The sequence below is a fragment of the Gossypium arboreum genome, chromosome 3 (assembly GCF_025698485.1).
Source record: "Gossypium arboreum isolate Shixiya-1 chromosome 3, ASM2569848v2, whole genome shotgun sequence".
Classification (NCBI taxonomy): Eukaryota; Viridiplantae; Streptophyta; class Magnoliopsida; order Malvales; family Malvaceae; genus Gossypium; species Gossypium arboreum.
This window is the reverse complement of record NC_069072.1, coordinates 12157281-12178975: the sequence shown is the minus strand read 5'-3', so window position 1 is coordinate 12178975 and position 21695 is coordinate 12157281.

The window sequence follows — 21695 nt, the reverse complement described above, 5'->3', positions numbered from 1 at the left end:
TTTTTATAAATTATATGTCTATGAATACAACTTAATCATCATACACATTGATAAATTTTGATAAAAATATTAATAATATTAATAATTAAATTAAGAATTTTAAATTAAAAATAAAAGACCTAATTTTTAAGTAGTAAAATTTTGTCAAAATAGATGAGTGGGTAATCTATTAAACTAGTGTTAAATATTTTATTGGGTTTACATTAAACAAATCTAGAGCAGCGCGCCTCCTAGGCTACTGCCATTGAATTTGTAGCTGAGGAAGCTGTGCGGTTGGTAATGTTATACTGCTTCACATTTAAGAATTTCTATTGAGGGTTTCCGGATTTATATGTATATTATTTTATAGATTAATATAATTATTTAGAAGTTTAAGGATAATTTAAAAAGTATATATATAATAAGAAATAGGGGTGAGTATTCGATCGAGTCGAGTCGAATCGAGTCAAAAATTTTCGAGTTAGTCGAATTGACAAATCCTATTTTAGCAACCGAACTCAATTTGAAATTTTTTCGAATCGAATCGAATCGAGTCAAAAAATTTCGAGTCAAATCGTGTCGAGTTAATGAATCCTATTATTTATATTTAATGTTGTGTTTAGATGGACCGATTATTTAACTAGTAGATGAAGTACAAGATTATTTAACTACAGGAACAATATAATGATTTAGTCTTTTAACTTAATGAGTAAACATTTATCAAAACGACGTAGTTTTACCTTTTAACTTAATTATTTTGAATTTTAACTTTCAATAAAGTAAACATTTATCAAAACTACGTAGTTTTATCTTTTCTTATTCGGATTTTTGGATAACTCGAATTGTGTAATTCATATTCGAGTTAAACCGAAAAACTTAATTTTTTTTATTTGAGTTGATCCAAATAACTTGACTAACTCAAATAACTCGAACTATTTAATTCAAATTTTAAATTTTTTATCGAATTTTTTGAATCGAATCGGATTTTGCTCACCCCTAATAAGAAATAAAATTTTGTGAGGGGACGGGTACTGATATTGCAAATGAAATTTCACATTATTTTAAGGTTTACGTGAATTTAAAAAAGAAATTATTAAATTTTTGTTACTATCTACACTTAACTGAATGCTTTAACTAGTAAATGAATCAAATAATTTTTGTCCATTAAAAGTTAATAGCTTTAATTTTTCTTTTCTTTTAATTACTTTCATCATAAGTCACGTTATGATTATAACATGTGACAAAAATTATTATTAAAATCAATAAAAATTTCAAAATATTAAAAATGTTAAAAATTTTAAAAATATATAGAAAAAATTTTAATTTATGAAAAATCAGAAAACTATTTAAAATTACTAAAAAAGTTATTATAAAATATAAAATATATAGAATTTTATTAAAAATATAGAATTTTTTAATTTATAAAAATTATAAGATTTAATCTCCAACACGTGTTATATCGTGTTTGTAACACATGGTGAAAAAAGATAAAATATTATTATAATCAATAAAATTTATATAAATTATAAAAATATATAGGAGAAAATATAAAATTATAAAAATTTTATATAAAATAGAAAATATCTAATATTTATTAAAAATTTGGAAAATATTAAAAATTTTAAAAATATAAAAAATTTATTAAAAGTATAAAAGCCTAATGAAAATTATTATAAATTTAAGTTGTCTTTATATGAATCAAGAAAACAAACAAATAATCATAATTTAAATTTAAAACAATAAATAAATAAATAATGAGAAAGTGTAACACTTCATACCTAGTCTAGACATTAAGACCAAGTTTGGAGGTTACATCATACCATCAACCGAAACCAAACTTAATTATTTGAAGTTTAACAGTCGAAATCATTTATATAATTAAGTCAACATAAAAACCCAAATCGTAATCTGAAATACGAAATACGCCTAATAGTATAAGTTCAGATAAAACATTAAATAAGAAATAAAGAAATGACCAAACTCCTGCCACATCAATCCACCTAAGTATATGGGTTACCTGAAATCCAGACAAACAACCAAATGAGCTTACAACTCAATGTGTGTAACTTACATTTAATAATACTCAATAATATACAAATGTAGTTTCACTTTCCATTGATCAGTCTTTTCTCAAAGTCGGATACAGAAACAAAAATAGAGAATATCAAATACATATGCAAATTCCTACCCCTAACCGCTACACACCATCTCCGTCCATCCCGATACACCATACAAGGCATCAAGTACCCATCCATCCCTACACATCGCGTAGTGACTGTATGTTACGTTTCAGAATAATTGCAGCCTAGCTGCCAAATCGAATTGCGATAAATCGCCAGAATCAAAAATATATGTGGCTCAGTCACCAAATTTGGCAGATTATTAAATTGTCCATACTTTCTTCTATATACAGTCCCAATCTAGATGCAAATACAAATTTGACAGATATCAAATATAAGTATACAATAATATAATTTTAGATTATACTCATGTATTGGTATCACACTAATTACCAAATCTCATAACAATGTATATATATACATATCACAATAACAGATTACTTAGTAACAGATTGCCAAATAAAATTTCAATGTCTAATTCAGATTTTACAAGTCCTACGGTAGGCTTGCGTTTGATTTGAACAACGATTACGATTCTAGGAAAAAATTTTGATTTTTGACCCACAAACCCGTGTGGATTCATATGGCCTAGGTAGTTGGCTCGTGTGGTCCACACAGCCATGTGACTCAAAATAATAAGTTACACGATCTGGTACACGGCTTGACGTACACCCGTGTAACTCACAAGCCTTCACACAGCCTGGGCACACACCCGTCTCCCTGGCTTGTGTAACCCTAAATCCAAAATAGTGAGTTACACGGCTTGGACACGCGCCCGTGTCTCTAGCTTGTGTACCTCCAATTCCAAAACAGTGAGTTACATGGCCTGACACACAACCGTGTAGCGTCAAGAGCCATATTTTTCGGCATTTGAAATTAGCATTAAGTCAAGTTTTCGTTACACACCTAGTATAGTTTGGAAGTAGGAACAACGCAGAAGATTCCCATAACCTAAAACGACCAACCAATTAACACCTTAATCAACCAATTTCACACAATTTAACGCTGAACTAACTATGTCGAAAACTTCGACGCAAAACTTTCAAACAAAACCAACGCTTACAGATAAATCAGCGACAACTACTCGAATTAGCGCGTTGGAGATTGCTACCTTCGATATCTACACCTAAAAAGGAAGTCAAACGATCGCTTAACAAATAACTCAAACAAATTAAGTTGAAACCAACTTCGACAAAAGTGAACGAAAACGGATGTTTAATAGAAATTTTACAATTAAACTCATGCAATTAACCTTTCAGTCAACAAATGATGAAATGCTCACTTACTCGACCTCACAGCAGCAAAAATTAACAACTTCAGCAATTGAGAAAACCAAAAAGAAAAAGAAAGAAAAAGAAAAAGAAGGAAGAAGAAGAAGAAGAAGAAAAGAAAAACTAACGTAAAAGAAGAAAAAAATTACAGTTCAGGAAACTAATTTTCTTTTTAAAACAAAACTAATTCTACAACATAGCAAAAACATATCCTCATTTCGCTTACATAGAGACTCAAACACAAGACTAGGAAGTATATAAAAACTTAATCATCAAACCAGCATACTCATTTTTTACATAAATTAACACAAAAATAAACTTAAGTCAAATGTTTATGGATAAAGGTTAAATCAAACAAAATAATAAATTTTTCGAAAGTGAGGGTTGAACCCCTAACATCCAAAACACAAACTAAGCACTTAACCACAAATTTAAAGATTTAATTATAATAAAATTTAACAAACAACACTCAAATTTTTGGGATGTTACAGAAAAATTGAAATTGTCCCATTAATCCTTTTATTCTCATATATCTGAATATTTCAAAGCCTTTTTGTTTCTGTGTCTTATCGTTCTTTTTTTTCACCACTTTTGTATCTTGAGAGTTAAGAAGATAAGGTGAGTAATACTAAATAAAGTATTAAATTGGGAGGAAAAACTTAAAGAAAAACATATAAAAAGTCTAAGACTTTCCATATTTTTAATAAATTTCTATATATTTTAAATATTTTATAATATTTCAGATTTTTTATTTTTAAATTTTTATTTAATACTCGAAATCCAAGAGTAAATACAAATACAAGTATTTTAATTATCAATTTATATTAAAATATATATTAAATATAAATATTTAAAGAAATTTATTTAATTTCCTGCTTTAACCTTCTCAAATACTTCATAAAGAGCTTGTTTATGCTTTTTCTTCAACCATTGTGTAAAAGGTATGCAACAATGTCATGTATATATAATCACCGAATATATATATATGAAAAAACATTTATTTTCCTAAAATTTCATGGAATAAAATCAATAAGGTTTATATTAACAAATTAAATTTTTTTATAATTTTAACATTTTTTCTAATTTTTTCTAAATTTTAAATATCTTTCTATTTTTTATAATTTTGAATATTTTATTTTCTTTTCTGGATTTTTATAATTTTTAAATAAAAATTCATAATTGGAATTTAATTATTTTACCTAAAAATAAAACTTGAGACATTATTTTAGTCAAAGGATTAAAGAAATCGTTTTAATACATTTTCATAGTTTAAATATCTAATTGAATGAAATAATAATAATAATTTTTAAAAGAAGTGTGAGACCTAATTTTAAAGTAGTTAAAATGGTAACCGTATGGCTTAGTGGTAGGTATAGGACCAAATAGAAGTGTTTACGGGCTGGGCTAGGTTGGGTCCAACCAAAATTTTAGGCTTGTTGGTTGGGTTTGGGCCCGCTTAAAAATGAGCTTAAAATTTTGTCTAAGTTCGGTTTGGATAAAATGTTAAAACACGTGTCCAGCCAGTATTAAAATTTTTATATAATTTTTTAAAAAATAATACATCAAAATACTAAAAATATCAAAATAAATATTTCCCAATAAATTAAAAATAAATAAATATATATATATACTTAAATAATACTAAGATAGATGCAATGTAACAAGCAAATACCTCTAAAATAGTAACAAAATTAACAATAAAATAAGAGTTATACAATAACAACAAAATAGTAACAACATAATAGTGAAAAAAAAAGTAACAAAAAAAAAGCAGTTTCTTTTTTTTTGCATATTTAAGCTGGGTCGGGTTTGGAAAAAAAGCCTTACTTGAGGCTCGGCCCATTTTCTAAACGAGTCTTAATTTTTTACCTAAGCCCATTTTCGAACATATCTTTTTACCCAAACTCTCTCACTTTTCGAGTGACTTTTGAGCCGGGCCAGATAACTTAGGCTATGATCAGGTGTAGGCCCAAGTCATGGGTGGGTTGAAATGAAGTCCAACTCATTACTGCCTCTTCAATTGTCGCTTTAGCTTTAACAAGATTCGAGAGACGGCAAGCAAAACAGTTTTAAATTAAACATTTATTCTATTATTTATGGTTGTTTTCATTCAATCATTTGAGTCCCAACATTTTTAATCAGATAGTTGATTTCTGGTGTTAAATCTATCTTCATCAGCTAATAATATATTTTCATTTTTTCCTTTAATATCACAATTTATTTTATGGATAATTGTTTTATACATTATTAATGGAATAAAATAATTACAGACCTAAGATTTTTTTCATATATTTTTATGTTATTTATATAAGGCATATGGCAACATCTTATACACATTCGTGAAGGTTTTCATTTTAACTTCATTGACAACCTTATTTCATTATATATTTGTGAGGCTTTTATTGAATTAGAGTTTTTTTTTTCTCCTTTTAAATAGGATATTTCAAAATTAAATCCTTAAATTGAATTTTTGTTAATATTAAATGATGTTAATAGACATGGGTGTAAGTAGCCTAATTTGCCCGGGCCCATCAAAAACAATAAAACAAAATAATTAATTAAAAAAACACAGTCCAAAATAGCTCATTTATAGCCTTCACCAGCCCAAATACAAATTACAATCCAAATTTCAAAACCTATTTTATAATAAGACCAAATTAAAACCCAAGCTAAACCTAATTTATGGGCCCAATGGTCCAACTTCGAAACTGGCCCAAATGGCCCAAGTACATGGGACCTCGGAAACACTAGGGTTTCCCCTCTGTGCCGCAGTGACCTCCAGCGCGTCATGGCCACGTCCACAGCTTTTTGTACGGTGGTTTCACTTGCAAAAAAGAAACAAAATAACAGCAAAGAGGGGAGTAACAATGTACAGTAAATTGACAGCAAATAATAGAAAGGTCTAAGGGAAAATTTCTTTTATTTTTCTTTTTCTTTATTCGGCTATAAAAGGGCTGAAACCAACTATTGTATTTTTTTGGATGATACAAAAAAGAAATATAGTCAGAGAAGATTAAATGTGATTCATTGATTGGTTCTTCGTTCTTATTTTTTGCTTTTTATTTTATTTTATTTTGAATCTATTTGACAAATATATATAAAAAAAGGGGAAGGTTTACTTACTTGTTGTTCGGTGTCAACCTAGTCGATGTTTGCTCCTCCGATCTAAGGGCAGATGGATCCCTGGGTATCTGGTTAAAGCCCCGTCGGAGATGGAGACACATTAGGTGTTGATGAAGACCGCAAATCGGAAGAGAAGGGGAGGAAATGAGAGAGTTCTAAAGTTTTTAGGTTTTTTTTTTAAAAAAAAACAATGGTTAAAATGATTTTAAAACAAAAATTTTGATTTAAATAGTAAAGGGAAAACGACATCGTTTCGAAGGGTATTCTCAGAGGCCAAAACGACACCGTTTTGAGCCTCTGACCCGTGACCCGACCCGATTGCCCTCAGGATCTGCGTGTTTCTGCGATGAAGGGATATTTGCGCGATTAGTCTATCCCTTTCGCGTTGTTATTCGATTGGGTCCCATTTCTATTTCTTTTATTTTTTTAATTTTTTCTCGATATTTATGCACAGTTTTAATTTGGTCTATAGTTGAACGCTGTGTTCAGGGGCTGGGGATAATTGCATTTTTAATCCCTATTTGTTTGCACGCATTGTATTTTAGTTCTCAATGTTGTTTAACAGTTTTATTTGTTTGTAAACTATCCTTTTGATTTCGTTTTTACTTCAATTGAGTCCTTTCCTTCTAATTTTAGTTTTTTTGGTAAACTTGTTTTTATACTATTTATTTTAAATTATTTTACAAAGGATTCATTATTCATTTTTATATTATTAATTATTTTAAATTATTTTAGGGTATTCATGATTTTCTTTTGAAAATTTGTTTTAAAAATATTCTATGGAATTATTTTTGATTTTATGCTATATCAATTATTATTTTTATATATTCTTTTGTTTTTTTATATATTGTTGTATTTATATAATTTATTTATGTTAGAATTAATTATTTTATGTATATTCTTTGTTTTAAATTATTATGATAGCCTTTTCAAATACTCTTATACATTATTATTTTATATACATATATACATAATTCATATTAAATTATTTTTATTCTATAAATATGATTTCTTTTAGATTAATATATGTTATTTAAATTATCATGTGTATTACTTATTTTAAAATTTATACATATAATTTATTGTTGTATATTGATGATTTCAAATTTCTTCTTTTTCGTATTATTCATTTTAACCTTTTTTATTATCATTTTAAACTTGTTACATTTCATTTGCGTTAATTTGCTTTATATTTCTTTTAAAATTGTCTTTTTAATTCGTCAATCTTTGAATATTAATGTTAGTGTTTGCATAATGTACGACGTGAGACTATTGCCATTGTATCCTAATTTGTTCCACTGTATTTTCATATCATTATTACTCATTTGTATAGTATTATTGCCATGCATTATTGGTGCATGCTCGTTACTATGCTCTTGTTTCTTGTTATTGCACCGTGATTGGAATTCCAACTATTATTTAATGTCGATCATTTTATTTACTCCAAACAAACCAAATAAATAATCGTTTTTATTTGAAATTTTCTCAAAACAAGGTAATATTTTGTGTTTGGAAATCCAAGGAATCGTGCCCTAACGTGCTGGGCTTCGATTTTTTGATTCACCAAATGGCTAAATATCCTTTTAAAATTTAAATGCATGAGTTTTGGAAATCACGAGATGATCTTGGTTTCGAAGGTTTAAAATGTCATATCCTAACGTATTGGATGTGATATTTTATTCCTTCGGAGTAGGAGAATCTTAAAATCCAACTCGAATTATTCAAACATCTTCTAAAAAAGGATTGTATTCCAAAACTTTTTCAAATTTTCGACATTAAGACAGTAATTAATCAATTAGGTACCAATTTTGGGCGATATGAGGGTGCTGACCCTTCCTAGTGCGTAACCGACTTCCGAACCCGTTTTCATAAATTTCGTAGATCAAAATCATTATTTTAATGAGTCAATTTTTTTTTGTTAAAATGATTAATCTCAAGGTGATCCGATCACACCTCGATAAAAGATCGTTGGTGACTCCATATTTTATTTTAAAATTGATCCACGTTTTTCAAAAAAAAATGGTTTTGACAGGTTGGCGACTTTGCTGGGGACCCTATAAGAGAGTCAAGCCGTAAAATTGGTTATTTTCTGTCATTTTGTCGAAAATTGAAAATTTGATTTGAAAAATCATGATTCTTTTGTTGCATTTGTTTGTGATCCTTATGATTGTTGTGGTTTGAGTCTCGTAGAATACTGTTGCATTGCATTGCATGATCGTTGTGGTTACACATTTTAACTGGGAGTGAGAAACTATGCCTTCGTGAGGTTTTCACCTTCGTATGAGCTAGTGGATTGCTTCTGGAATACATCCATACCTATATCTTCGTGAGATTTTCATCTCTGAATAGCCATAGGGAAATGTATTCCCCTGAACTGAACTCGACCCATATAAGCCTATAATGGGTGGGGATTGAGGAATTTGCTGGTTCAGGCACCCTTCCTTTAGAACTGAAATGCATATAGTGAACCTTAAGAGTCTACTTTAGGTAGAGCTATGCTGAACCTTAACGGTTACCCAGATAGGTGTTTGACTTTTTTTTGTTTGCTTTGATTTTTATCATTTGTATATGATACTGACTTGTTTGTGTTTTTTTTTTTTTTGCTGTAATTGCATAACATTACATATTTAAAGATGTGTCGATTCGTGTTCGGTTACTAAGTTTGAAGGCTTTCCATAGAGAATAAATTTCTTGATAAAGTAGAGGATAATGCGACTGTCTGTATATGGTATAGTCTAGCTAAGGGGTATACATCAGAGTTGTGGGACTTCACCCGTATAAGTTTGACACAAAATGAGCTTCAAGAATGGAGAGATATATGGGCCCATTGGGATGATGAGACTAAGCAGTTATTCTACCATAATTATGGCGATCTACCTTATTTGCTCAACATCAAAGTGGATAAGAATTTGTTTCGGGCTATGGCTCAGTTTTGGAACCTTGCCTATAGTTGTTTCACTTTCGGAAAGGTAGACTTGGTGCCCACTATGGAAGAATATACCACCTTGCTTTGCTGTCCAAAGATCCAAGTCGGCAAAACTTACTCTCGGGCTGCTAATGTCCCAACTTTTGTGAAGCAGTTAATGAATATTACTGAGATGAGTGAACAGTGGGTTACGGTTCGAATTCAGCAAAAAGGGGATAGTAAATGCATTTTTTGGGTGAGTTTGAAGGACTTGATCCTAGTACATCTGGATGTAAAGAAGAAAGTTGACGTCTTCGCCTTGAGTATTTATGGTTTTGTAATCTTTCCTAAAGCTTTAAGGTATATAGATAAAGCAGTCGCTGATTTATTTGATCGACTTGATAAAATGGTCACATCTATACTTGCAATTCTAGCTGAGACATTCAGATCTTTGAACATGTGTCGGAGGCCAGGCGAAGGCAAATTTATCGGGTGCGCACAGCTATTATTGGTATGGTTTCATGGTCATTTCTAGAAAGTGGACAAAGTCTCTCATCGAGTCTTCTCTAAGAATTATTCTCCATTAAATAAGGAAGTAGCTACGCAAAAGAGGGATGACATATCAGAGGAAAGGTGGATGACAATTCTTCAAAACTTATAGAGGAGGATGTTGAATGGAGAGCCTTTCGGATGGTCCCCGACGAGATCCTTTATCGATGTGGAAGTTTTGATTGGGTACCTTTGCTTGAAATTCGGGTAGTCATTGGATATGCCCTTTTGTTCATATTAAGGCAGTATAAATCAAGACAATTTATACCGGCGACGCACGGGCTAGCTCAATGTGAGTTCTCGTATAAGGGAGACAATTATAAGAAAAAGGTTCGAGAGATTTCTGATGCTTGAAAGTAGACCCGTTGGATGAAGAGATTGGCTGTTGGTTCAATGACGACTCTTGAATACAACAGATGGTTTAGTAAAATGATTAATGATAATATTCCTGGGCTGAATTTAGAGGATGCTCGATCAATGGAGGAATACTTGCAAATGGTCCCATTAGAGCTAGAGATTATAAGGCAAGACTTCGAAAGGAAGAATTCAGAACTCGGTAAGAAGTTAGAACAACTAGAAGAGGAAAAGATGCATTTAAGACTAGATGTCGATGTTCATAAATTGGAGACTGAGAAATTAAGAAAAAGAAAGAATAAGGCTAAGGAGGATCTAGATAGTTTGAAAATAGATTATAAAAAGCTACGTCTATCAATGAGAATTGTCGGGTTGGGAAAAACTTTAGAGCAGTGGCGTCAAAAGATTCGAGAAGAAAAGATCAAAGCTGATCAGTGGAAAGGAAATTTCAAGAGGCTCAAACGCGAAACGAGGCTCTAGGGAAGAGCCTGTCGGAAGCTCAAGATGAGAAGATCGGGTTGAAGGCTAGGATAGTCGAGCTAGAAAAATTGCTTCACCAACATCATAGCCGCAAACCTGTAATGGAGCTGAAGGCGAGCTTGGATAAGATTGAAGAACTGAAAAAGAAGGTCCAAGAACTCGAGATTGTGCTATAAAACAATGAGCTTAAGATTGAGCTCCTTGAAGCAAGTAATGAGCGGTGTAATTAGCTACTCCATCAATATCAGTGTCAAATTAGGGGCAAAGACTACATTATGGGTGAAGCTGTGGCCCAGATTTGAGAGGTGGCTGACCATCTACAGACTTTAACAGTTCAAGCAGATGTATTGAGTGTGAAATACGAGCTAGAATCAGACCGGGGCTGAGAATTGGCTTGGTTGTTTAGGAAAGTGAAATATTTGAGCATTAGGGCTAGGTCGTATCTGTAATCCATTTCTATGTAAAGAACTTTGTTTTCTAGTAAAGTTTTCTAAATAGGATTGAATCAGAATCGACGCCTTTTGCATTAATTTCATGTATCTGCATTAAATTACATCATATACATTAAAGTCTACCAAAAGATCCTAATTAACTAAGAATTATTTTAGTAATCTGGAAACCGACAAAAGTAAACCAAGTATATATTCTTACGGTACGTGAAGAAAAACCAAAGCAATGGACAAAAGGTTAGAAAATTTGGAACAAATGTAGAAAAAGATGCAAGAACAGATGCAAGCACAAATACAGGAGCAATTGGCTAAAATCCAGTAGGATATGAGAGACCAAATGTTAAAGTCCCAAAGGACTATGATGAATCAGATATCCCAATTGCTGGTTAGGGGGCAGGAAAAAGGAAAAAAGTCTTACGATTAATGATGAAGAGAATAATAAGGAGCCTCCTTATCCTCCAGGTTTACCCCAACACATGCTCAAGCACCACTAGAAGTAAACCCACGGAGACCATCTATTACGATCAGGCCTCAATAGTTTCTGGCCGGAGTTTCGACACCAAAGAATTTCCAAGCTGGCTCAGGTTCTAACCCAAGAGATAACCTAAATAATCTAATTGTTCCTGATTTGGATGAAGTTATGGAAGGGGAAAGGGCAAGGACAGAATCACAAAAGCAGTTAGAGAACCGATGTAAATGGCTGGAAGAAAAGTTCAGGGCAATGAAAAGTGCTGATAGTCATCATGGAATCAACACTAAAGATCTGAGTTTGGTCCCAGACTTAGTACTTTCTTACAAGTTTAAAACGCCAGAATTCGAGAAGTATAACGGGACTAGTTGCCCTGAAGCTAATATTATCATGTTCTGCAGAAGAATGACTGGGTATGTTAACAACGATCAAGTACTGATCCATTACTTCCTAGACAGTTTGGTGGGGGTAGCATCCAAATGGTACAATCAGCTGAGTCGTAGCAGGATTAGTTCATGAAGAGATTTAGCATAAGCATTTATGAAGCAGTACAACCATGTGACAGATATGACTCCTGACAGGATTACTCTGTAGAATATGGAGAAAAGACCAAATGAGAGTTTCAGACAATATGCACAGGGATGGGGGGAAGTGGCCATCCAGGTTTAGCCGTCGCTTTTGAAGAAAGAAACCACAATGCTCTTTATTAATATTCTAAAGGCTCTGTTTATCACCCACATGTTGGGAAGTGCCACAAGAAGCTTTTTAGACGTGGTAATGACTGGATAAATAATTGAGAATGAAATAAGAAGTGGAAGGATAGAGGTAGAGGAGAATACCAAAAGGTTAACCTCGCGAAAAAAGGAAAACGAGGTGAACAATACAAACATGGGGTACTCAAAATCAGTTATTGTAAGCTAACCAAAAGTAATGGCAGCTGGTCAGGGCTCATCAAGACAAGAATCTAGTGCGAAGTAAAACATTAAGAAACTCCAATTTACGCCAATCCCAATGATGTATAGGGAGCTATATCAAAGTTTATTTGATGTGTATGTGGTGACCCCTTTTTATTTAAAGCCATTACAGCCCCCATGCCACAAATAGAATGATGCAAATGCTCAATGTGAGTACCATGCAGGGATCACAGGGAATTTATAAACCGTAATTTATACATATTTTTACCCCATGCTTAACACATTTTATGGATTATTTTTCCTTATAATTGGTGAATTCGATGCTCTGAATGCTTTAATTTCATGTTTTATACTTAGGCGAGCATAGGAGAGCGAAATGAACGAAAAACGAGCAAAAAATAAAGAAAATAAGCCAACGTACTAAACAACACGGCCTGGACTTCCTCACACAGGTAAACCACACGGCTGTGTCAATTTGGCAGAACCGAAGCACGACTCACACGGGTAGAACACACACCCGTGCCATTCTAATAGGTTCGAGCACGGCCTGAAGTAGTTGCACACGGGTGTGTCCCTGCCAGCCCAAGTTGAGTCCAATTCGGAAAAGGCTAATTTTAAGGGCTTTTAGGCATTTTAAAAGCCTATAAATATACCCTAAAGGAAGAGGGAAAAAAAAGAGAGAAAATGAGGCAGGGAACTACTCAAGAGAAGCCGATTGATCCATCTCAGAAGCCGGATTCACCATCAAGACTGAAGATCTCCCCTCAATTTCCCTTCAAGAGTTTTGGGTTTTCTTTATGTTTTGTATTCATTATTCTTCTGAGATGTTTTCTTTTAGTTATTAACTAAATCTCCTAAATACCTAAGGGGAATGAAACCTAAGACGAATCTTGTTATTATTTTCTGAATTGTATGATAAATATTTAACTTGTTCTTAATTATGTGTTCTTAATTCTTGTTTTGATATCCTAGGATACTGATTCAAGATAAGCTCTTATTCAGAGGAGGAATAGACCCTGTCTAAGGGTACATTTGTCATAATTAAGCGGGGTTGATTGCGCGCCTAGAGATAGGGTGACAAGATTTTGCCGAATTAGGGTGAAACCTAATAAGGGGATCCATAAATCGAGTTAATGCAACCCTAGGGTGTTAGTTAGAGAAAAGTTTCAATTATTAAATCTAGGAATTAGACGTTATTAGTCTTGAATAGAGATAATAACATAACTTAGGGATCTCTACGGAACAAGTTAAATGAATAAATCGTCCGATTCGGAGTCAGAATAACAAGTTAAGTCTAGGTGGATTCTTCCTTAGGTATTGTCTTAATTCAATCGTTTTTCCACAAGTAATTCCCCAATTCTATTTTTCGTGAATTCTTAGTTTAAATAATTAGTTAGTTAAAACAAAACCCGCTTATTCTTAGGCTAGATAATAAAAAGATAGTCGTTACTAGTACTTTTAGTTCCTTTGGGTTCGACAATCTAGTCTTGCTAAAACTATACTATTGTTCGATAGGTACACTTGCCTATATTGTGATAATTGTTAGTTTCAAGAATGATTAATTATAAATATATAAAACTTACTTGTCATGAAAATCGCGATCAAGTTTTAAGCGTCATTGCTGGGGAACTAAGATATTAGGAACACTCAATTTTATTACTTTAACCATTTATTTTTCTTGCAAGTTAATTCTATTTTATTTTTATTTATTAATTTACTTTTTCTTTAACTTGACAAGTTTTTATAGTTCATGACTACAAGAAACCCGTCAGGACTACTACTTTTTAACGAAGAAATCGATCGCACACTTGCAGAGACCAAAGAGAAATAAGGTAAAGCTTAAGATACACAGAGAACGAGCAAGAGGTCGATATTCAAACCCCAAATGAGGAGATGGCTGAAAACCAAGACAATCAGCTACCTTCTGCGATACCCGTTGAACTAGTAAATCAAAATCCTGCTCCTCGTATTATGTATGATTATGCTAAACCTACTTTAACAGGAACTGAGTCAAGTACAGTTAGGCCTACTATTGTTGCAAATAATTTTGAACTAAAACCTAACACTATTCAAATGATACAAAAATTTGTTCAGTTTGATGGTTTGCAGGATGAGGATCCAAACACTCACAAGGTAAATTTTCTGGAATTCTGCGATACATTTAAAATTAATGGCGTTTCTGACGATGCCATTTGTCTTCTGTTATTCCCTTTTTCATTGAGGAACAAAGCTAAACAGTGGTTAAACTCGTTACCACGAATTTGGGAACAAACGACTGAAAAATTTCTATTAAAATATTTCCCACCGGCTAAAACAACCAAATTATGTAATGATATCTTTTCATTTATGCAGATGGACTTAGAAACTCTTTACGATGCATGGGAGAGATACAAGGACCTACTGCGAAGGTGTCCTCACCATGGACTACCTCTATGGTTGCAAGTTTAAACATTCTACAATGGTGTGAACCCCTCAACGAGGCAAATTATTGATGCAGCAGCCGGGGGAACTATCAACAACAAAACACCTGAAGAGGTTTACAGATTTATTGAAGAGATGCCACTGAATAACTATCAGTGGCAAGTTATGAGGACTAAGCCAACTAAAACAGTAGGCGTTTATAACGTTGATTCGATCACTATGCTGTCAAACCAGGTAGAACTTCTAAATAAAAAGATTGATGGTTTATTTGGTTCTACTCAGATACACCCAGTAATGAGGTGCGAGACGAATGGAGGAGGAGCATGCACAGAGTATCAACCCTTCAACCCTAGCATCGAGGAGGAACAAGTCCAATATATGGGTAGCAATAACACTAGATCCCAAAATAACCCATATAGTAACACTTATAATGCAGGTTGGAGGAACCATCCCAATTTCTCGTGGGGCAGTTAAGGAAATCAAAGACTACAACATCCTCTGGGTTTTCAACAACCACCCTATCAACAGGAAAAGAAACCGAACCTTGAAGAGATGCTATCTAAATTTATCTCGGTGTCAGAAACCCGTTTCTAGAACACCGAGACAACACTTAAAAATCAACAAACTTCGATCCAAGGGCTCGAAACTCAGATAGGCCAGCTTTCCAAACTAATCTCCAAACGACCACAAGGTAGCTTTCCAAGTAATACTGAACCCAACCCAAGGGAATAGCTCAACGCGATTAATGTTCAAGATGAAGAAGGATTTGTTGAGCCTAAGCCAGAACCAAAGCAAGAAACTATGGTGAGCAGAGATCAAGGTGAGGTAGGTCATAATAAAAACAAATTAGTGAATGTTGAATATAAGCCTCGTGCGCCATACCCCAACGCGATAAGGAAAGACCGCTCAGATGAACAATTTGGTAAATTCTTTAAACTTTTAAAAAAATTACATATTAACTTACCATTTATTGAAGCTCTATCGCAGATGACAAACGCAATGAAATTTTTAAAAGAGCTTTTAGCAAATAAACAGAAGTTGGACGAGGGGTCGCATGTAGAGTTAAACGCAGTTTGCTCAATTATTCTACAGAACAAACTACCCAACAAACTAAAAGATCTAGAGAGTTTTACGGTTCCTTGCTTAATTGGTAGTTTAGATGTTAATAATGCATTAGCTTATTTTGGAGCTAGTATTAACGTCATGCCCTACAAATTGTTCAAACAATTAGGTCTTGGGAAGCCCAAACAGACTAGGATGAGCATTCAATTAGCAGATAAAACTGTAAGATTTCCTAGGGGTATTATTGAAGATGTGCTAGTTAAAATCGATAAATTTATATTTCCCGTTAACTTCATTGTTCTAGACATAAAGGAGGATAGCAACACTCATTCGATTTTAGGACAGCCCTTTTTATCAACTGCTACGATTATTGATGTTGGCACAGGCGAGCTCACACTCCGTGTGGGAGACAAAACAATTACCATTCAAGCTCGCAATTCTGGCAACACATTGGAAATTGAAGGTGGTCGTCTAAACCATTCTACTAAAACTGATAATATGGTGCAACCTACTTTGCAGGAAATGAGTCTGAAGGAAGTACATGAGTCATTCTCAAGCACTAGCAGAGGACCTATTCATGAAGATCGAAGGCTACAAATTGAGGAGCTAGATGAATGGCGGACGCATAAACTGAGAACACACGATAAACTAAAACTACGCCAGAACGAGTTCAATACCTTCCCAAATCAACTTAAGGTTAGAGATAAAGTATTATTAGATGCCACAGATCTTTACATTGTCACTACCAAATCGAGTGAAGAAATCCCTCTACGGTACTTAGCATTTTCCCATTCGGTACAGTCGAGGTAAGTCATCCCAAGTTCGGCACTTTTAAGGTAAACAACACCCGTCTAAAACCTTATTTCGATGAGAATGATAGTAGGAATAAGGAGTATAAACTCCTCGAACCACCATGACCATTCAATGGAGAGGTAAGTCAAGCTTAGACTATAACAAGCGCTTCTCGGGAGGCAACCCTAGTACTAATGGTTTTAAATTATTTAAATTTCAACTTTTAAACATCTAGGTCACTAACAAAGTCTTTGAGCATAGGTTCCCAACTCCACACGACCGATCACACAGATGTGCTTCAGGCCGTGTGACAACCACGGATGAAAACATGGTCGTGTGATACGGCCGTGCGAAAACAGGGTAAAAGTTATCTTTCCCAACATAGGATGCGATAAGTGGCCCCAGGCGTGCGACCTTGCTTTGGTCAAATCTGCCAAATGAACACGGGCGTACGACACGCTCGTGTCTAGCACCAGTGGACAACACTGTCAAAATAACACGGGTGTGCGCAGAGCTACACTACCGTGGGAAAAGTAAACCACATCACACACGGTCATGTAACATGATCATGTAGCCACACAGCCTAGACACACGGGTGTGCCTGAAGGCCGTGTGACGACATCTCACTTCGCGACAAACACAGGCGGGACACGATCCGCACGGACGTGTGAACTGGCCGTGCCACTTGAAAAAAATTAGATTATCTATCTTATTTTATTTTTCTTTTATTAATTTTTGAATATTATTTTTTTTAAACACGACTTATCTTTATGATTATTATCAAATTAGTCCCTCAATTCTCCTTTTGTCCTTCAGAATCATGCTTGTCCTCCAGCTTTATTTCCAACAACTTGCTCTCGCTAATCTAGGAATTTTATCCATTTGTAACTCAGGAAGTTTTACTTTTCTCCCTATCTTATGAACTTACATTTGTCAAAATATCTATCTTTGTATATTGAGGACAATGTACATCTTAAGTGTGGGGGGTATTCATTTCACTATCAGAAAAATCCCTGAATGATTGCCTTGTTCTCTTGAAAAGCTCTCATATCATGTTTAGGATAAATTTTGATTGATTTATAACTTTTATTAATATATCTTGAATTAAAACATAGGCATTTATGCATTGATTGTTTAAACTTTAAGACATTAGGGAATCAAGCATGATAAGTTGATTTTTAAGAATTTAAAAATTTTATGTTGTTTCCCCAAGTCTAGGTATTATCTTAAATTAGAATTGACAAGTTTAAACATCAAAAAGCCATAATTTTGTGATATTTTTGAGCCTTTTGAGCATCTATTAATTCTTTCATACTCACTTTTATTATTGCTTTGAGTGCGTCAGTATTTAACTGTTATTCTAGAACTTGCTTGATTATGCATGTCAAGACCACACTATTTGATTTGATATGTTAAAATGATTAAGGCACTTAGGATTAACCCACTCATGTCATGAAAATCCTAACTCCACGATTAACCCTTAGTAAACCCTGTTGAGCTAATAAGCTATTTCTTGTATTACCCTTAATATTAACCCTTAACCCATTATGGTTGAAATCTCATAAATTAAATTTGATCCCTATTTTTGTCGAGATTTAAATTGAAATAGTTGCTCAGTTATGTCTTGTTCTTAATAGTTAGTCTATGTTATTTAACTTGTTCTTAAAAAAAATGTGTATACACATTAGTAGTAATCTTTTGTTTTTGAGCTTAAGTATTTAAATCCCATATTCTGAGAAGAAGCTCTGTTGTACGCAAGTGATGATTAAATCTTTTTCTAGTTAAGTGATTTTTCAATTCAATTTCGATTCTAACCGTTTCTTTTAGCTTGTGACCACACCCCCTAACCAAAGCCACGTTACAACCCTCTAAAGACCTTTTGATTGATGTCTCATCTCAATTTATAGTGGTGAAGATTTGATTTTCAAGCAAGCTTATGGTAATAACTTTTCATATTGACTGATGAGTGCTACTTTCATTGTCCTTAAAGACTTTGAGTGATTTGATCGAATCTTTAGTGAGGATGTTAAACTCCATGAGATTTCGAATCAAGATAACCACTTAGATAAGGGGAGATGCCTAAGTTTTGCGTGATTAAATACTCAACTTGGAATGTTTGAAGCTCTAATGTTCTTTTAGTTAAATTCTCAATATATGATTACCTGTGGATTATGAGATTATAAGTTGAGAAGGATTTATTTTGATTATGAGTTGAGGATTTTACTTGAGGACAAGAAAATGCTTAAGTGTGGGGGTATTTGGTAAACCGTAAATTATACATATTTTTACCCCATGCTTAACACATTTTATGGATGATTTTTCCTTAGAATTGGTGAATTCGATGCTCCTAATGCTTTATTTTCATTTTTTATACTTAGGTGAGCATAGGAGAGCGAAAGGAACGAGAAACGGGCCAAAAATAGAGAAAATGGACCAACGTACGAAGTCAACACGGCCTGGACTTCCTCACACGGGAAAACCACATGGCCGTGTTAATTTGGCAGAATCAAAGCACGACTCACACGGGTAGAACACATGTCCGTCCCATTCTAACAGGTTCGAGCATGACCTGAAGTAGTAGCACACGGGCGTGTCCTTGCCGAGCCCAAGTTGAGTCCAATTCAGAAAAGGCTAATTTTGAGGGCTTTTAGGCATTCTAAAAGCCTATAAATACACCCTAAAGGAAGAGGGAAAAAAAGGAGAGAAAATGAGGCAGGGAACTGCTCAAGGGAAGCCGATTGATCTATCTCAGAAGTCCCATTTACCATCAAGACTGAAGATTTCCCCTCAATTTCCTTTCAGGAGTTTTGTGTTTTCTTTATGTTTTGTATTCATTATTCTTCTGAGATGTTTTCCTTTTTAGTTATGAACTAAATCCCCTAAATACCTAAGGGGAATGAAACCTAAGACGAATCTTGTTATTATTTTCTGAATTGTATGATAAATATTTAACTTGTTCTTAATTATGTGTTCTTATCTTGTTTTGATATCCCAGGATACTGATTCAAGATAAGCTCTTATTCAGAGGAGGAATAGACCCTGTCTAAGAGTACATTTGTCATAATTAAGCGGAGTTGATTGCGCGCCTAGAGATAGGGTGACAAGATTTTGCCGGATTAGGGTGAAACCTAATAAGGGGATCCATAGATCGAGTTAATGCAACCCTAAGGTGTTAATTAGAAAAAAAGTCTCAATTATTAAATCTAGGGATTAGATGTTATTAGTCTCAAATAGAGATAATAACATAACTTAGGGATCTCTACGAAACAAGTTAAATGAATAAATCGTCCGATTCGGAGTCAGAATAACAAGTTAAGTTTAGGTGGATTCTTCCTTAGGTATTGTCTTAATTCAATCGTTTTTCCACAAGTAATTCCCTAATTCTATTTTTCATGAATTCTTAGTTTAGATAATTAGTTAGTTAAAACAAAACCCCTGATAAACCGTAAATTATACATATTTTTACCCCATGTTTAATGCATTTTATGGATGATTTCTCATTAGAATTGGTGAATTCGATGCTCCTAATACTTTAATTTCATGTTTTATACTTAAAAGAGCATAGGACAGAAAAAGGAACGAGAAACAGGCCAAAAACAGAGAAAATAGGCAAAAATATGAAATCAATACGGCCTGGACTTTCTCACACGGGAAGACCACACGGCCGTGTCAATTTGGCAAGCTCGAACACGGCCTGAAGTAATCAAACAAAGGCGTGTGCCACGGGCGTGTCCTTGCCGAGCCCAAGTTGAGTCCAATTCGGAAAAGGCTAATTTTGAGGGCTTCTAGGCATCCCAAAGCCTATAAATACACCCTAGAGGAGGAAGAGAAAGGGGAAGAAGAATAGGGGGTAAAGAATTACTCCAAGGAAGTCGATTGATCCATCTTAGAATTCGGATTCATCATTTCAGACAAGCTCTTAATATCCCAAGGCGTGTGTGCTACGGCTTTAGGCACGCCCTGTGTCTGGCCGTGTGTGCTGAAAAACTTTACAATTCAAAAATAAAGTTAATGATTCAAAGTGTTAGAAATTAAAAATAAAGAAATCAAAATATGTTAGTGCTCGGGTTGCCTCCCGAGAAGCGCTTATTTATAGTCTAAGCTCGACTTACCTCTCTAGTGAATGGTCAGGGTGGTTCGAGGAGTTTATACTCCTCATTCATGCTATCAATCTCATCAAAATAGGGTTTTAATCGGGTGTTGTTTACCTTAAAAGTGTCGAACTTGGGGTGGCTCACCTCCACCGTACCAAATGAAAAAATACTGAGTACCGTAAGAAGGATTTCCTCATTTGGTGTGGTAGTGACAATGTGGGGATCTACGGTATCTAGTAAGACTTTATCGCCAACCTTAAATTGATGAAGAGAGGTATCGGGCTTGTTTTGGCGTAGTTTCGATTTATCATGTGTTCTTGGTTTGTGTGCTCGCCATTCGTCTAGCTCCTCTATCCGTAGCCTTCGTTCTTTATGAGTGTGTCCTCTATCATTTCTGGAACATGGCTCGAGAATTTCTTTGAAGCTCAATTTTGGCAAAGTCATATTGTTAATTTTAGTAGATTCGTGTGGACTATTACCTTCAATGTTAGATGTAATACCAGAATTACGAGCTTGAAGGGTGATCGTGTCGTCTCCTACGCGAAGCGTGAGCTCACCTATGCCAACATCAATAATTGTTTTAGCAGTTGCTAAAAAGGGCCTCCCTAAAATCAAAGGGGTGTTATTATCCTCCTTTACGTCTAGAACAACGATATCAACGGGGAATATGAACTTATCTACTTTTACTAGTACATCTTCAATAATACCCGTAG